A 17,580-nucleotide genomic window follows, 5' to 3' on the forward strand; every position below is an offset into this window, starting at 1 on the left:
ATTACCTGGTTAGAACAAGGCGGCCTGCCTGGTAAATTGTCTAACAACTGTTAATGTTGCATTTATTTCAGATGTAGAGTTGAATTATTTCCCCTATCTCACATGCTATAAAGTGGTGTCAGTCGTCATACCTGCACACGCATACTCACAAACACAGATATATGCAATCAAAACTATAAATTTGGGATAAAACATCATAGATATGAGGTTAGAAGAGGTCTTTTTTCGGCTTAAATCTGATTTTTTTTTTTTTTTTTAAAAAGCAGAAATAATAATTGTTAAAAGTCATCCTCATCATCTTTATACTCTTGTGTTTCTGCATTGCTTCGATTACTGCTATAATTGTGTAACTGCCACAGATTCATAGAGAAGTGATCATTGTTTCCACCAGAAGAGGGCAGTATCCATTTTCTTAATCACATCTCAAGTGATTCCCCCCTTGGCCAAAGCAAGCACAAACATTGCTCCAATTCCAAACCACACAAAAGGGGGAATTTAAAAGTAAACAAATGAGTCCGATGGGATGATCAGCATTCTCAGATTCGCAGCATAAACTCTTTTCCCATGGAGCTGCCTCGTAATTTCAACACAGGCCTTGGATTTATCTCTCAGCGCTTGATTCAATTGGTGACGAAGCTCTGAATTACAGCAGCACTCAGATTTGATGTCTTCTTTTTTTGCATAAAGGGTGAGAATAAAATGCAACTCAGGGAGCATCTGTAAGGAGCCACAGCATCATTTCACTCTTAGGTTAGATGCTGTAGTAAGTTCAACTAATTTGAAATGTGAGCCATTTGGACAAACTTGAGCCATAAAGTATTCATGAAATCATGAGCTGTAGCATAAAGCAGGGTGGCTGGAATGCAAATCAACAATATGGTTTTCCTTCCAGATGCTGATGAATAACATGGTCAAGCATACAGTATGTTCAGTGACTCTGTTGCGTGCTGATGTGAGACCTGATAAAACTCAAAATGCTATTTCTTAAGTGTCAACCGAAAGGCATCCAGCTCAGTTTGAGCTATATTCTCTAAATCAAATGTGAATATGTTTACCAGTCTGCCCAGGTCAGTCATTAACATGCAAGCTCTAATTTGGGCCTCTACATATAGGAGTGTTTTCTGAATGGAGCAGCTAATTTGAAAATAATCTAGAGTGGCACACAGCTTTTGTCGGCGATGACATCACCCTGTAGATTATTCACGCAGCTTGCAAAGGTTTCCCAACGACGGGTTCACTGCTAGTTAGAAGTGCTGCCTTGTGATTATAACAATAACAATCCTTTGTCTTTTCTGTCTTCTCTAACAATAAAATCCATACTAATAATCTCATATTATAATCTATGCTGTCTAAGAATTTTTCTGATATACAATGTGCACTGTGCTTTTCATACTTTTGAATTTCTGCGTTTTTTCCAACCTGGATCCTATTTTCCCATGTTTTTTTCATCTAAGTGACTAATAGAGACATACATTTTTGAAACTGGTCCAGTATAGAATGAGCGCATGACGGAGAAACAGGTTGCAATGTTAATATTTAGGATATTTGTGCACTATCAGTTTACATCCACTAAAAGTGCTTGTTTTCGCCACTGACAGGTGGCAAGTGTCTGATCACATGATAAAATAGATCCCTACATGAGTTAAACCTTTTTGTTCAAGAGTGAGATCCTTTTTGTTTCCCCAGAGACAGTCCTGAAATTGCCATTGCAGAACCCATCAGACTCCATTTAATTAACCCTTTAAAACACAAATCAATTTTCTTGTGCTGTGTTCAGAGGACTTTCACAAGTTATTTCAGTGAATTTGGCATGGATAGAGCATGCATGTTTTCACATCTGACTGGGTGAAATAAGGGTTTATTTCAATTAAACTAGAGTTGGTGATTGTTGGCGCAGTTGAAACACAAACCAAGACTGTTTTTCAAAGCTTTATTTAGTTTCTGTCAACTTTGAATGAAGTGTGTTTTAGAATGATAAAAGGACTGTTTATTTGAATGCAGTCTGGTGGGTTTGGCGATGGCATTTTCGGGGCTGCCCCTGGACAAACAAAAGGTCTATCTCTGTAGGGTTATTTTCCATAATGTTGTCTGATGCTTAAAATAATAATTTGAGCCTGTCAGTGGCAAAAACAAGCACTTTTTAATGGGCATACATAGGCAGTGCACAAATGCCAATTAACATTAGCCTGTTTTAGACTGCTGGCTTTATCTCTCCCGCTCAATACTGAACCAGTTTAAAAAACTGTTCCCATAAGTCACTTTGACACAAAAACATAGGAAAGTAGGGTGCAGGCTTAAAAAAATACCAAAATTACCTTTTAAATAAAATTATCAATGTAGGGATTTATAAGCCAAAGAGTGTACTTTTTTTCCTCCAAAATTCTTTCATAAAACCACATGGTTTTCTCCAAATGCAACATTTTACAAGAAAGACTGACAAAATACAGGACCTGAAACACACACAATGTCCACAGAGCTGTTCATATTTGTGGCTTATAATGCAGCGCTGCGGTGAGGATTTTGCCTCTCGGTTCCAGAAGCTACTGATTGTGAAGAAAAAAGGGGAGCTGAACACTGAGTCACAAAAAAACAGAGGGCTGGTTTTGATCTGGATTCAATGGCCTGGAATAACTGGCCCCTGAAGAGCTCTTGTGTCAAATGGTATCTGTGACAGGGAACAGAGGAGGAGGATAAACATGCTGCATTTAACATGTGGACATAACACCTCCCCCTCACACCATCTGGAGGAAAACAACCTAATCTTCCACTAAGAATTATCTTGTTTTGGTTGCATTTCATAAACTTTAACTAGTCACAGATCCTGATGCAACAACTGATTCTGAATGTGCTAAATTTCTTAAGGAATTGTTGCAAAAGTCAAAAAAGAAGCTGCTGAAGCAATATGAGCATCAAAATGTTTCCTTTTTAAACACCCTATGGTGCTAGGAGTGAAGACGCATCGACAAGTTGGCTGACTCCTTTCTCCCTTTGAATCGTCCTCTGCTTCGTAATGTGAGGGTGTTTGGAGGCAGGTCAAAAGGCCCTTTCAACCCAAGTCCTCACCTACTTCCTAATGAATTCCCAGGGTCCATCAACCTGCAGGCGCTCCCATACAAGCTAACCAATGATTACACCTTGAGGGGGAGAGGGGGCGGGTGGATGAGGAGGAGGAGAGCCTGGTGAGATAGAGCATCCCCAGTACACAAACACACACACACACACAAAACCTCACACACAACCACCACCACCACCACCACTACCATCACCCCCCAGATTGGAGGCAGGTGCAGCAGCAAATCAAGCCTCATTAGCTGCACCTTCTGCTAGCGTATACCGTGGACAGATGGAAGCTCGCCCTCACATGTTACCTCACATCAGATGGCAGTTGGAGGAGGGTGGCTAGGGGGTAGCAGGGAGGTACACTCGCCCCCTTCTGCCGGCACTACTTCCTCCGAGCTACAAGATGCCCCTAAGCGCTGATCTAGCACCGGAATGCTCCTTAACCTTAATCCTGCTGGCAACTACCGGTTTCCAGAGAATATCTTACATCAGATCAGTTGTTACTTATTCCCCGTCAGGCCTGGCCCTGGTTAGAGAGGTACATTCCTGGCCCAAGGAGGAGTCATGGACCTGGAGGCCCCCGTGGCTGTGTTTCTGCCGAATCCATGTAAAAAGAGCCTTGAGCGTGTATGCGTTAGCATGCGCTGGCATATGATATGCTAAGACACACTATGGGGCCACCAGGTAAGCGACAGAGCCTCTAGCGCAGGGTATCACATCGCCGCCTTGTCCTCATGGCTCTGACACAAGATACCGAGCAGCTAATTGAGGCAACGGTGCAATTCATTGGTGCCAGGCCCAGTGTCAACACCTTCTTCAAGGTAACTGTGGATTTATCCCCATCCCGCTAGGGACGTGGGCAAAAGGTGTCAAAGGGAGGCCATGTGCAAATTGATGGTGTCCGTGTGGCAAGAAATATTGCAGGTTGTCAGAAGTGGATGGGTTTAGGATGCTGGAATTTCCTGTTGAGCCCCTTGAGAGGGGTCTAATTCAGTGAATCATCAGAAAAAAGATGCCCACTTGATGACAGACAGCAACCAAATCTAACACAAGTTTCACCTTAAACCTGAGGTGAGAAGGTAAAAAGACCAACAAAACTGGACAGAAATGGAAAAAAGGCTTCCAGAAGTCTCATCAACTACAAGGAGAAAGAAGTCACAGGACTGGACACGCTGATTGGAAAACACAGTGCATTAACACCCCAGGTAACTTTTAAGTGCTTAATCCAGATAATGAGGTCAGACCCAATTTATTACTCAGATAAGTGGTGTTTTGGCAAGTCATTATGTATAATGAATCAAAAATCTATATTTTCAAATTTAGATGTGGTTCTATATGACTAAATTTAGGTTCACAGGGGCGGGGATAGGGAAATTCTTAAAAGGGTGTTCGTGGTGTTGCAGGAAGAATGAGGGCAACGACACAATGGGTACTTTGTCTAGACTTGGTAGCTAGCAGAGGGAGGGGTCACTGCGGTGGGAACGGAGCTGTGGCATTAATGGATTGAACCTAAGTAGTTGGCTTGGAATCCTAAAGTTTTTGGGCTTTTACTGGACCGACCGCAGCGAGGTGTTTATTCCTTAAAATCTAGGGAATTTCATATGGTGTAGTTATTTTTAAAATTCTATGTGCTTTAAAGCTGCTCTAATCAATATTTGCATATAAATAATAAATCACAGGATTATGCGTAATGCATAAAGTGTCATTTGCAGTCAAGAACCCACAGAAAATGATCACCCAGAAAGTTCCCTCAGGAGTTGATAGAGACCAAAAGAGAGCTAAAAGGAGAGTCGATATTGTGCTCAAAGTCATCAGGTGGACACAAACATGACTCCAAATTAATACCAATGCTGCTCTGCTTAATGTATAAAAAGGCAACTGTTTGCTAACAGTTCAGCCATATCGACTTCATAAATAGTACTGTCCTCAAGTGGCCAAAAAATCTATTAAGGCTGGTTTAAAGTTGCATAATAAAAAAACTGAAGGGCAATTCACAGACGTAATGCACAGCTTTTACAACTAGTAATCCTGCATTAAAAAGACAAAAAGAAATGTAACTCTCAGAGTATCTGCAAAGGGTGAAATTCACCCCTAATGGTGTTCCTGTGCTATTTTCACACATTTAATTTATGTTATATGTCAATATGTATCTCATTTTTATTCCAAGGTCATCAAATACTTTCTCTGTGCATCTGATAACAACTTCAGCAAATTTATGTGATGCACACTTGAAACATTTGTTGCAAGAGGTTAGGTTTAGGCAACAAATTACACAGTTAAGTTTAAAAAAAGATCATAATTTGAGTTCCAATAGTTACGTTTATGTAAATCAAGTGAGTAATATCAGTGTGTGACGACTATGTAATTGCATATTGGTAAGTTATAACTACATTTCACACAAGACACATAGTTCATGGGATGAAAGTCCCATTTTGTTGTCCATCCTTCATGGACTTTCAAAGTCTTTTTAATACTACGTTACTTCCTCTTAATGTCAGGTACTGGATGTGTACTTTTGAGTGAGTTAAAAACCCATTGTGTCCGATAGAGACACTACAGGGCACCTTTGGCATATATATATCACACGCTAGTGCAAATGAGAAGGGACTGAATATGCATACATGTAGCATGGAATCAACCCCTTTCTATTGCAAAAATATATATATATCTGTGCAAGCCACAAGCAGTTACAGTGAAATTATTAATGTCTTCAGACTTGGTGGTAACTGAAGCACACTTATAAAAGGTGTCACACTCAGTACTAAACCAAATACAGTTTCTCTCTGTCATATTTTAATTCCTTGCCCAAAGTTTTGAGTAAGGCCTCTGCACCTCATCAGTTCACTTTTTCCATCTGCCATTGTTCTACCTACTGTGTTCATGGTACAAAGGGAGCATTTATACTTTGCCACATGGATAATTGCAATCAGACGCCAAAAAAAAGGGCAAATTGCACTCAGCTGCAAAACTTTATGGCCATGTTTGTGCTGTAACATTAGTAAATATCTTGCAGAGAGTGGATGTAAGTGATGCGCAAATCATGCTGTTATCAGCACCATCCTTTGTGGCTGCAATCCTTTCTGCTCAAAAAGTATATAAATTCCAGGAATAGTCTGCAATAAGCTGTATATTGCAGTAAAAATCATGTCAGGGTCATGTCAGGTTATCTCTGCATGTCACTCACCTGCAGTATGAATGGAAGGCATGCTGTTTGACTGGTCTTAACACTTCTTCCCTCTTTCATTTACCAACAGCGGTGTTCTACGGAAGAGACATCAAGGTGAATGTTTTTAACACAACTTAAACACTGTATGCATTTTATAAATGTAAGCTTTTTTTGTTTGGAGGCAATGTCAAAATCTCTGAGAACATTTATGTTTGTGATGTCAAGTCCTTGTGTAAATGAACTGCATCCATCTTGACATTTTTAACAACATTAATTTCAATCAAGCTGCTGAGGAGGTACTTCTGTTTGGCTGGGAGCTAATGAAGAGAAACAGACACACATATGGGACTCTTTTTTTCTTTTTCTTCTTTTTTTCGTCTTATCCTTCCATCTACACCCAGATCCGTATGCCATATGGGAAAGTGTGGATGAGAAGATCCGAGAGCTCAGTTGCATGTTCAGTCTCTCTCTAAATGCAGCCGAAAGAATCAAAAAGTCTCCCTCTCTTGTCGCGCTCACTCCCATGGGCACATGAAAGTGAAGGTTACACTTGCAGCCCTTTTAATGATGGTCCTTTTTTGAAGGGTTTTTTGTTTCATTTAGAGGAAATCTTCATTGTTAGTCCGCTGCCTGTTGCCAGGTTTGAACACAGGGTGCCATATGTTGTATGCTGCCTCGCTACCTTACTTCTAAACCGAGGATTTAAAATGTGTCATTTTGATATGCTTCACAACCAGACAGCCTGTTTCAGGTGCTGCTGGTCTTTGTTAACATTAAGATGCTTACAGTTAAAACCAAAATGCAATGCAGAGAACTGTGAGGGGACCCTGTGTATCCTTGAAATCCTGGAAGATTCAACCTTAATCCCCAAAGTAAAAGCTAAAAGGGGTAGTAAAGTTGTTTTGTCAGTGAGGTTGTATGGGGTACTTATTCATAGACCGTGTATTACATAGTAGATGTGAGCCTGAACACGCCCAGTTTGAAGGCTGGAGCTGACATGGAGGCTAAGCAATGTACTGATGTGGAGGGGCCAGCAAAACCACACCACCGACAGTGACGCCACATTACCTGTGCTGCTTTCAGATACCTTTCACATGTATTTAAACTTTTGAAAGTGAGCAAATTGGTGTGAAATACTTCAAAAACGTAGGACAATAGGCGATGAGCAACTTGGTAATTAATGTTTCAGGAACTGCAAGAAATTGGAAGATTTAGAAAATTATTTTGAAAAGCTAGGGAAAATGTCTAGGGAAAAAATTAAAAAGATACAACAGAAAACTATATTTACAGTTATCACAATAACATATTTAAAAGTATGTTACAAATTATTTTAAGTTTTAAGTTTTTTAACTAATTTCCAGGTGATTTACATGTACTTTTTCCTAATTTCTTGCAAATTTTTGGGTCAGTTCTTCTTGCCTTCTTCCCGTGTTTTTTGAAACAAGTCAACCCAATCTGCTCAGGTTTCAAAGGGTTAAGTGTATGCTATATTTAGAATATTTTCACTTCTTCACCTTGAGGTCAGGCAGTGATTTCCAACAGGAACATTGTACAACAGTGCTATAAACGGGACTCTGTGGTGCTATAAACAGGATATAAACGGGAACATTATATCACGCTCTTCAAAGCCACACTCCATTTAGAAAAACAGTGATATAACACTGCTGAACACAGGAGCTGCTGGTCTACTGCTGCCTCTGAGAGTGATTTTGACTGCACTAGTGTGTGTCTTTGATGTTTAAAAGGGTTAGTTGGGATTCACCAGAGTCACAGAATAACACAAACTATCTGATAGAGGCAGCAGTAGAGCAGCATGTCCCATGTTCAGGGTGCTAAAATCATTGTTTTTGTCAATGGAGTCTGGAACTGAGGCCATTGACGTCTTTACCGTAGGAATGGGTGGTCTGACGGAAAGGTAAAGCTGTGAAAATATAGGTGGCTAAAATACATTTTGCTGCTGAGCCACATCACTTAGCTTCCATGTTGGACTCCAGCCTGCTTCTACAAACTGGGGGCATGCCGACTGATATTCACTATATGTATTATAATTTCTGTGGATAAGTGCTCCATCCAACCCCACTTAAAAAAAATGAACTATCCCTTTAAGAAAAGTTTAAACCTTTGAAACCTGGATTGACACCATTTTTCTTGCGCTATATTCAGATGCCTTCTATTTGAACCTTTGAACCCTCAGCATATAGGTTTGATTTCTCTCAAAAACATGGGAAAAAGAGACAATGAGCAACTTCGCAAGAAATGTCCCACATATTGCAAGAGGTTTGCAGATTTAGATTTTTTTTTTTTTTTTGAGCAAGGGATTTTTTTCTTGAGAACTGCATTTCATATTAACATAATCAAACAGGGCTATTTACAATTATTTAGCATAATCGTAATTGTAATTTATTTATTTAAAAAGGGGCAAAAAAGTGACAGTGTACATTTATTTATATATAAACAAATGAGTTAGCTAGGGAGCTAATTTTCATTGATTGTCCCTTGCCTGTATATTATACATGTTTTTTCAGGTAATTTCCCTGTTGTTCTTAATTTTCCTTTATTTTTCCTTGTGGTTTTATCTCCTACTTTTCTCGCTAATTTCTGTGTGATTACTTCTTGAGTTGCTTGTTGCTTTTTTTCCATGTTTTTTAAAGAAATCAAGCCTATTTGCTCAGGTTTCAAGGGGTTAAAGCAAAAACTCTTATTGTATGAGTCCAGCATAAAACATACTAACATTTCTTAGTAGAAGTCGGTTACAGTTTGCAGCTTCAGAGCAGAATTCTCGCTCAATCACACTGATGTGCTTCAGCCAAGATGAAGTCTGGAAGCCATTAACAGAGAGGGCTTCAGCATAAAGTACAGTAAATGTTAAGCAGGTGAGGGATTCGAAAGCTATAATGATGTGAATTTTACTCATCAATCTTCTACAGGAAAAAAAGCTGGAAAAAGATTTTGTGGATGTTATTTTCAAGCATGGCACTATTCTTTATAAGCTAAGAGACTGGAAAACATCTTTTGTCACATTTTAAATATTGAATGAAAGACGGTGCAGGAACCATATATTTGTACAATGCATAATGAATATGCAGCAGTACCTGCAGGGTTACATGAGGTTTATGGATGCCATACTTTACTAACGCAAACCTGCTTGCATTATATAAATGAAGTAGCTTCCTCCCAACATAAACAATTATTCCAGCTAGTATTTTCACAGGTGGGAGTGCAATATTACTGTGCCAGAGTCCATACATCGCACCATTCATCATATAATTAGATTTTCATGAAGTAGATTGCCTCCTTATTGGTTGTCACTTCGACTCTATGCTGTCAATGAGAGAAGCCCCTTCTGTGGTCTGTTCCATCAGCCCATCTTTACTTTGCGTACCTGCCAACACAGCTATGAAGAAATTACCCTAATCATCACAGTAATTAACATCAATAATTATTGACAGTGTGACAGACTGGAGGAAATGATGGACAAAAGAGTTGGTTTCTCGCGCTTTGAAGCCAATTTCCTGGAAGTTGTGTCGTTTCCGCAGTTAAAAAAGTCAGGTCATCGTGCTGTTTAGAGCAAGGTATAGGCGCCAGAGTGATGTCATATACTTGTTAATGTAGAGAGCCAGCCGGCAACAGCAGGTGACCCCCCCTCAACACACACACACACAGACACACACCCAAAAAAAAACACTCCAGCACTGCCACCCCCCAGCATCTCCTCTGTTTGCCAGGAGTGCACCTGCAGCTTATTATCCAAGCCTTTAGGTTTATAATGTAGCGCAGGTGCCAAAGTGCCATAGTACCATTGTAACACACATACACAAACACAAACACACACACACACACACACATATGAGTCAACAAACATAACAGGCACCAAAATGGGCATACACACTTGCAGATGTGCAATGATTAATTAATACTATGGTAGGTAAACCCTAAACATTGTTCCCTCCCAGTGTTGGGAAACACAGGGAGCACACATGGTAAGAGTCAGATTAAAGCAGAATAACACATAATTTAAGACTTTAAATAGTGTTGTTATATTAGATTTGAAATATTCTTACTGGAGCTATGATCAGGCCCAAAAAAATTATGCCTGACCTTACACAACCCTGCATAGTTTCTGTCAGAGCACGACCCCGTGCCCACCCAAGCCCAATTAAAGCCTGAATTTCCACGAAGCAAAAATTAATATTAAAACATTCATTACAAAGTCTTTTTAGTGAGATAAGAGATATTTGAGAAAGATCTACAGCATGCACCCTCTAATACTGAGTCTTCACCACAGCCCAAAAAGTCATATACTAAATATATCAAATAGAGATTTAACATTTCTCCTCAATAATGAGAGGCGGGAGTCAAGATGGGTCGACTATAAGGTATGCAAAAAACAACAAAAGCAAAAAAAAAAAAGAACAGAGGAATTGGATAATACAGCTCAACAAAGCCTGTACCTAACGGGTTTGGTTGGGCCCAGTTGGGTTCAGGCATAAAACTTAATCATTCTGATATCAAATTTCCCAGATTTATTTCTCAGACATGATGCTGTATACTGTTTCTATACCCACATTAGTTTCTCAGGGGTAAATGCCTTGGGTGCAGAAGTTGCTTTTCAAATAGTCAATCCTTTATTACATAAAAGGGTAAAAGAAGTTAATTGGTAAGTAATGATTTTTGGGAGTTTTTTTATAGAAAAAAAAAGCAAAATATTGTGAAATACAAAAGGTCTTTACTTTTACTTCAGCCCTCCAACGACTCACTGAGCTTTAGCACCACATTTCAAAGTGTTATCCATTTGGAGCTCATGAATTTTTTTTGTGGGTTAGTAAATTTCTTGCTTTTAAGTTTAACATGCAGTGTTATTCTGTGTTAACATGCAGAAACAAAACGCCCCCCTGCTCTCCCGCCAGTGTCCACTGCTTGGCTAACAATGCAAACCATTTGGGCTGTGGGAGCTAAACAGCAGCACTGCTCATTGGCTGTAACCACTGGTAACCTCTTTGGGCCGACATGAGGGGAGACTCCCTGATATGCAGGGCAGTAAAACAAATAGTAGCAAAATTGAAATATAGACCAGCCTTTGTAAATGGTAAAAAATATTCTATGATCAATTAATAGTTGACCGTTAATATCTTTAAATAATGCCAAGTAAGACAAAAACAAATCACAACACTTGTGACAGATGTAATATTCATATTTAAACTGCATTGTGCCCTGGCATACAGACCCTGTCCTGCCCCGCTCTATGTCTCTGCTGATCAATGAGACATCTCCTTTCACCTTAAAAGTGGTGACAAACTGGTGATTTTAATATGAAATATGCTAATATAATACAGTGTTACGCGATGTAACAAAAACTGAGGGGAAACACTCACCTATTCTTGTGAGGTACTGTACTATCTCGCAGGCGGCCCTTGAAAAAAAGAAAAACATCAACATTTCAGCACACAGCCGTCTTCAGGGGAAGAACAACAGTCATGTGACCGGCATTTACACTAACGAGGACAGGTGTTAGACATTAAGGCAATCAACCTCAGGTCAGTCTTAAGAAAGACACATATCCACATTATCAAGCAAGCACAAACCAGAAAGAAACTATTTAAAAGGCAAACATCTCACATTAATTCATTGAATCTCAATTTTAATGTAGTTTCTTTTCCTTATGACATGCGTGGGTTTTTTTAATAAGGTAAACTAAATCCAACAGAGTTATGAGTGTGTGGCATAATATGGAGACCACTCATTTGCTCTCCTTAATACAGAGGTCAAAGGTCAAATCTAGACCAGCAGCCCTGGAGCTGGTAGGGATGCAGTGTGTTGCTCAAGTTCACATTAGTACATTAAAAAACCATTATGGTTGGTTACCTTATTCCCAATGACACTTAACTTTGAAAACAACAAAAAATAAACTGATCTCTGGTGCAGCTCTCTGCATATTTGCATTGGTCCCTTTTCCCTTTTCCAGCAGATTAACTCACTTTATGCCAGGCCACATTATTGTGCAGTAGAAAACATCTGTCTGTTTTTTACTTTTGAGCATACTGTATACTGATATTGTATATGTTCAGTATAATAGAAACATGCAGTGATTTTTAAAAAAATTGGTTTTCACCCACTCTGTTTGGTGATGATTTTGTGTGCTGAATTGATGGGAAACCACAGGGAGCTGCAAGCGGGCTGAGACACTGACCACAGGCACCTCGATCCAGACTCAGTGACAGACCTTGTGGTGACATCTGCTTTTACTCAGGGAGAGCACTTCAGCACTTAATAAAGCATGTAATCACACTGTTGTAACTTGGGAGCAGACAAAGCAGCGCAGGCGCTCAGCGAACGCTTCGCATACTGACTTTTCCTTTTTCAGAAATGTCTGTTTCTGCTTATCAGATTTCAGTTTATCAGCAATTTTACATTAAGACCCAAATGAAGACAAACAGCTACTTAAAGCCTTTTTGATTGATTACAGGTCTTTACCGCGCCAAGCAAGAAAGCCATTTACAGCCAAATACTACTGTAAAGTTGTTGATCTTTTTTCCCTCCATACACCTGCATGTAATTTTCTACATGTAAGTGGACAGGAAAAGGCAAGAGTTGTAGTTAACATTTTTAATCCCAATGTAATTTAGGAGGCTGAAAGCTGCATGTCACAACCAACAAAAGGGGTTTTGTGGGTTTCATGACAGCTGGGTTACAGTTCTTCTTTTTGTTATCACCCAACAGGACATGCTGATGAGGCGCACAGACTATGGCACATTGCTGACATATTTTGCCATCTAAAGATAAAGAAAAAAAATCTCTCAAGTTGTCTCTCAGGTTTTGCAAAAATTTTCAGGCTGCAGCAGCTTTGCAGTGCACAGGCAAGCTAAACTAAAACACACTCTGAGTGTGTTCTCTGCATCTCTTCTCATATTTCAGCTAAACTGCCTCCTCGCCAGGGCCAAGGAATGCATCAAGCACCATAAATCAGGGGCTTGATAGGAACTTGGCGGCCGGACAGCAGTGCAGAGAGCTGTGTTATGTAGCTACAGTACAGTAAAGATGTTTTAAGGTGAACATTACCATCTTGGAGGAAGAGAAAAATGAGGGGGAGGATACTTTGATTCAGGGGAGTTTTGTCCAAATGACAGAGCAATGAAAAGCCCTTCTCACCTCCTTCAGCCCTTTGCTTTTCTTTACTTGTGAATCACTATGATCACCAGCAAGAATACAGGCCTCAAGCCCCAGTGTGGCGCTGCCTTTAATTTTATTTACACTATAGAGTTTGGACTCAGGAAGCAGGTCATTTATGGTGCCGAGTGTACGCAGGTGGGTTTGCTTGAGCGCTATCTTGTGTCTCTTTCTTGTCGTAGCGAGGAAGAGGCAAAGAGTTCATGTAAAGGAGGCAGCCGGCGCTGTGTGTGCCAGGTTTGTTTGTCACATCTCCGCCTGTCTGCGCCTTATGCAAATGGCCAGGGGGCTGGGAGGGACGGCTCCATGGGAAACTGCTGGTGCTAATCCAGCATGTTGAACAGGGGAGGAGAGGAGTACTTTTCAATAAAGCACCCCCCACCCCTCTGTCAAGTCACACACACATGTACACACAGATACACACATGAACAGCGTGTTCTCATCCCATGTACGAACAAACATCACACAAAGACGCACACATGAGTTCGCTTCCTCTCTCCCTCTCTCTCTCTCACACACACACACACACACAAACACACACACACACACACACACACACACACACACACACACTGAACACCTGTTTCTTTTCTGCGCATCCAAACAGACATGCTTTACTATGTGAACAAATCCCACGATCTTAAGACCCACTCTCAATCCGCTGGGTGTAATACCAGGGTGCTTTCAATGAGATAACAACAACCCTCAGTGTGATCGCCCTGTACTACCACGTAAAGATAGACTAATAACACGCTCTAGCCGCAGTCCATGACTTAGACTATGAAATTTATGCAAATTTGTGTGGGAATACACAGAGCCAAGAGTACTATTTAGGACTAGCGCATTTTCAGACAGCCCTCTTTTATTCCCAAAGCTCTCTTCAACTACATTTTTGCAAACAGACTCAGGCTGTTGTCTGAGATCTTGAGAGTTCCTTCACGAAAGCTGGAGTTCTTCATCGAAAGAGGTGGGCTCTCGGGAAATTTCTTGCCCTTTGGATATCTCCAAGTATATTTTAGTGAAGCATACTCAACTGTCATAATTCTTATTCACTTGTTTTTCAGAGAGTTAGATCAGAAGATCAGCACCACTTTCATTTGTATGTGAAATATGAGGCTGCAGCTAGTGCAGTCTCATTTCGGATACTTCTGTTAGCACAATTACATGTAGTACACTGTGTCCACTGTACACTCTGTACGAACTTGCAAAGTGCGCAAATTTTGACAAGGTCTCAAATCAAATATGGCAAGTCAGCACTTACTGGTAATAACGCCCACAAGATTTTTTAGTTTTTCTTCTTCTGCTGCTCAGTGACTTCTTCTGTATTATTTATTTATTTCATTAAAAATGAACATGGTTTCATGGCACATTTCTATACCTATGAATGTCCATGGCTAATACTGGCAGGCTATCACCGGCTGATCTACCGAGTAAATGACACAGGGTTCCCACACATTTTTATGGACAAAATTTCAAAACTTTTTCATGACTTTTATGGACCCATAATAAAAAAGAAAAGTTTTTCTTGCCCTACTCGCCTGGCATTAATCAAACATTCAGATTCAAACTCTTTTCATAATTTCAGCTAGCTGGCATACATGCACAGAGAGAATGAACATGGGGAAATGAAGACATGTAAAAAATGGTAAAACACTGACAGTTTCACAAAATAAATATGCATTTATGTTACATTACATGGAAGGTTATCCACAATGGATTACTGCAACAATTTCATTACACAGAACTAAATTTCATTACTTTTCCGACACCTTTAGTGGTTTTTACTAATTCCATGACTTTTCCAGGCATGGAAATTGAAACTGAGATCCCATGACTTTTCCAGGTTTTCCATGACTGTGGGAGCCCTAATGACAGCTGCCACATTTTGTGAATATTTACAAATATAATGCTGTCACACAGGCTCAATCCAGTGCTAAAAATGACATGAAGATTCTCTGCAAACCACAAAATTATTGCTTAAGTTAATTAACAGGTTTTTTTTGCTTCCTTTCTTACACAGAGGTTCTCACTGTCTCACTTTTTGTCCATAAACCATAACAAAATGCCTTTAATGCACAAGAGTAAATATTACACCATTTCTATTTATTTTCTCTCTTTTTTAAAGATATTTTTTGGTGCTTTTAACAGGAAGGCTGCAGAGATGACAGAGTGTAGGGACCAGAGAGTGGGGACGACATGCAGCAAAAGGCCACTGCGACGAGGACACGCAGCCCCCGAACATGGGGCGCGCGCTCCACCAACTAAGCTAGCCCTCTATTTTATAATTTTTAAAACTCTTGTGTAATTTGTCTCATTCATTCCTAGCTTACTACAACACAATTTCAGTGAATAAATCATCATAAACAGTCGCAACAGATTATACACAATATCAATTTGAGCACTATGGGCTCCCTCACGAGGGCTCATTGTCAAGTTAACTCCTACTACACTAATAAGGCAGCCTTAACAGTACATTAGCTGCTAATGTTAACCTGCTAGCTAACACGGTTAATACGGTGAAACACTTATACACACTTGCAAAACTTAACACGCTGTCACCAGAGTACCTTGACAGTACTGCCTTAACTCCGAATACTAAAATAGTATTGCCAGCTTACCTGCAAAGTGAAAAAAATTATTGCTTTAAGATTGATATTCTCCAGATAGCATCTTCTGCCTTCCCGGGATTGTCGCTGTCTAACTTCTTCTCGCGAGATTTCCACTCTCTACTCGGGAGCGCTACTGATATCTGCTGGCGGTTTGCTGATACTACTGATACTAGCACGAAACAACACTGTACCCTAAATTTTAACAAAAATAACCATTTAATTCCAACAAACACATATAAAGCACATGTCGAACATATAAAATCCCCTCTAATTTACATTACACCAGATAAATCATTCTGTTTATGCCCAATAATACTAAAATTTTCCACAGCCAAGACAACAATATAAACACCAAATGTAATGCCTCTAGATCATGCAGCTTATACCACAACACATGTGACATCAATGCCCAGTGATAAAGCAATAATTTTTGTGTTATTTCATTATTGAAATTATTTGTGTTATTGAAAAATGAAAGTACTATAAAAATTTCAAAAATTTGAGATGTGTTTGTGATCCTCCCCCACATGCTATGTAGGCAACAAGGTGACGTTCCACACTCAACTTTTTGAACGTTGTGCAAGAATGCACTTAAAAGTTACAGAATAAGGCTATACCATACATACATATCTGTATTGTCACTGTACAAGTACAATGAAATGCTGATAGAGCAAACCTATAGGTACCTAAAATCATAGAAAATATACTATATACTTCATGCATTTAGCTTAGCTTATTTTGGCTTATTTTGGGGGAAACAGCCCGATTGCTTGGCTCTGTGGTTTGCCTGGTGGAGCGGTTGCCCCCCTGTACAAGGACTCCTGACCCTTTGCTGCCTGTCATCCCCTCTATATCCCACTTTCAAGCTTTGAGCTGTCCTGTCAAATAGAGCCAAAAGCTCCAAAAATATTTTTAAGAACAACAACAAAATGAAACACAACTTGTCTTTAAAAAAAAAAAAAAATATTAATTTTTGGTTTATCTTCAGAAAAGTTTGACTACTCCTTTAAATTGAGCCCTGGTTACTGACTCTACCCTTGTGGAAATATTTTTAAAAGAGAGAAATAAATCTATTTCAAAGAAGTTATTTTGATTCCCTTTTGTATTGAAATCATGAGCTCAACAACTTCCACACCAAACACTAAGAATATAAATTCTCCCTTAGTCATAAACCAATGAAAAATCCGCACAAACTCTGCCTTAATGACTTCCTGCTAGATAAAGTGCATTACACTCATACTTTGATGCCAAAAGACGAAAGGATCCGATTAATTCATTACCTTATTCCAACAGCACACAAGATGAATATTATATTCCTCCCATAAAACTTGGGGATGTGACAGAGTTCTTTGTGCTGGCATTGGCTCGTGTCCAACAGCCCAGTCCAGCCTCCGCACTAACAGGGCTGTGTGAGAGTACTCGCTGTGCTTCCCCCCCCTCTCCATCCTCTCTTTGGTACACAGTCAGACGCACGTTGGAGAACCGCAAGGCGCCGTTACCTCTCCTGGATCTATGAGGGTAAAGAAGGGGGAAAAAAACTGGACAAACACAAAGGCAATCAACAAATCCCCTTTGCTTGAG

The 17,580-nt window shown here is 39.8% G+C and overlaps 1 long non-coding RNA gene across 1 annotated transcript; it reads right to left on the reverse strand.

The window, feature by feature from the left end:
* Window positions 1–2,595: 2,595 nt before the first annotated feature.
* On the reverse strand, window positions 2,596–16,066 carry LOC121961979. Its single transcript, XR_006107102.1, has 4 exons — window positions 16,009–16,066; window positions 11,599–11,636; window positions 6,245–6,321; window positions 2,596–2,665 (listed from the first exon to the last, which is right to left on the reverse strand). It is a non-coding gene; the product is annotated as an uncharacterized LOC121961979 (long non-coding RNA).
* Between the last annotated feature and the right edge of the window lie 1,514 nt (window positions 16,067–17,580).

This window comes from Plectropomus leopardus, chromosome 23 (assembly GCF_008729295.1).
Source record: "Plectropomus leopardus isolate mb chromosome 23, YSFRI_Pleo_2.0, whole genome shotgun sequence".
NCBI lineage: Eukaryota > Metazoa > Chordata > Actinopteri > Perciformes > Serranidae > Plectropomus > Plectropomus leopardus.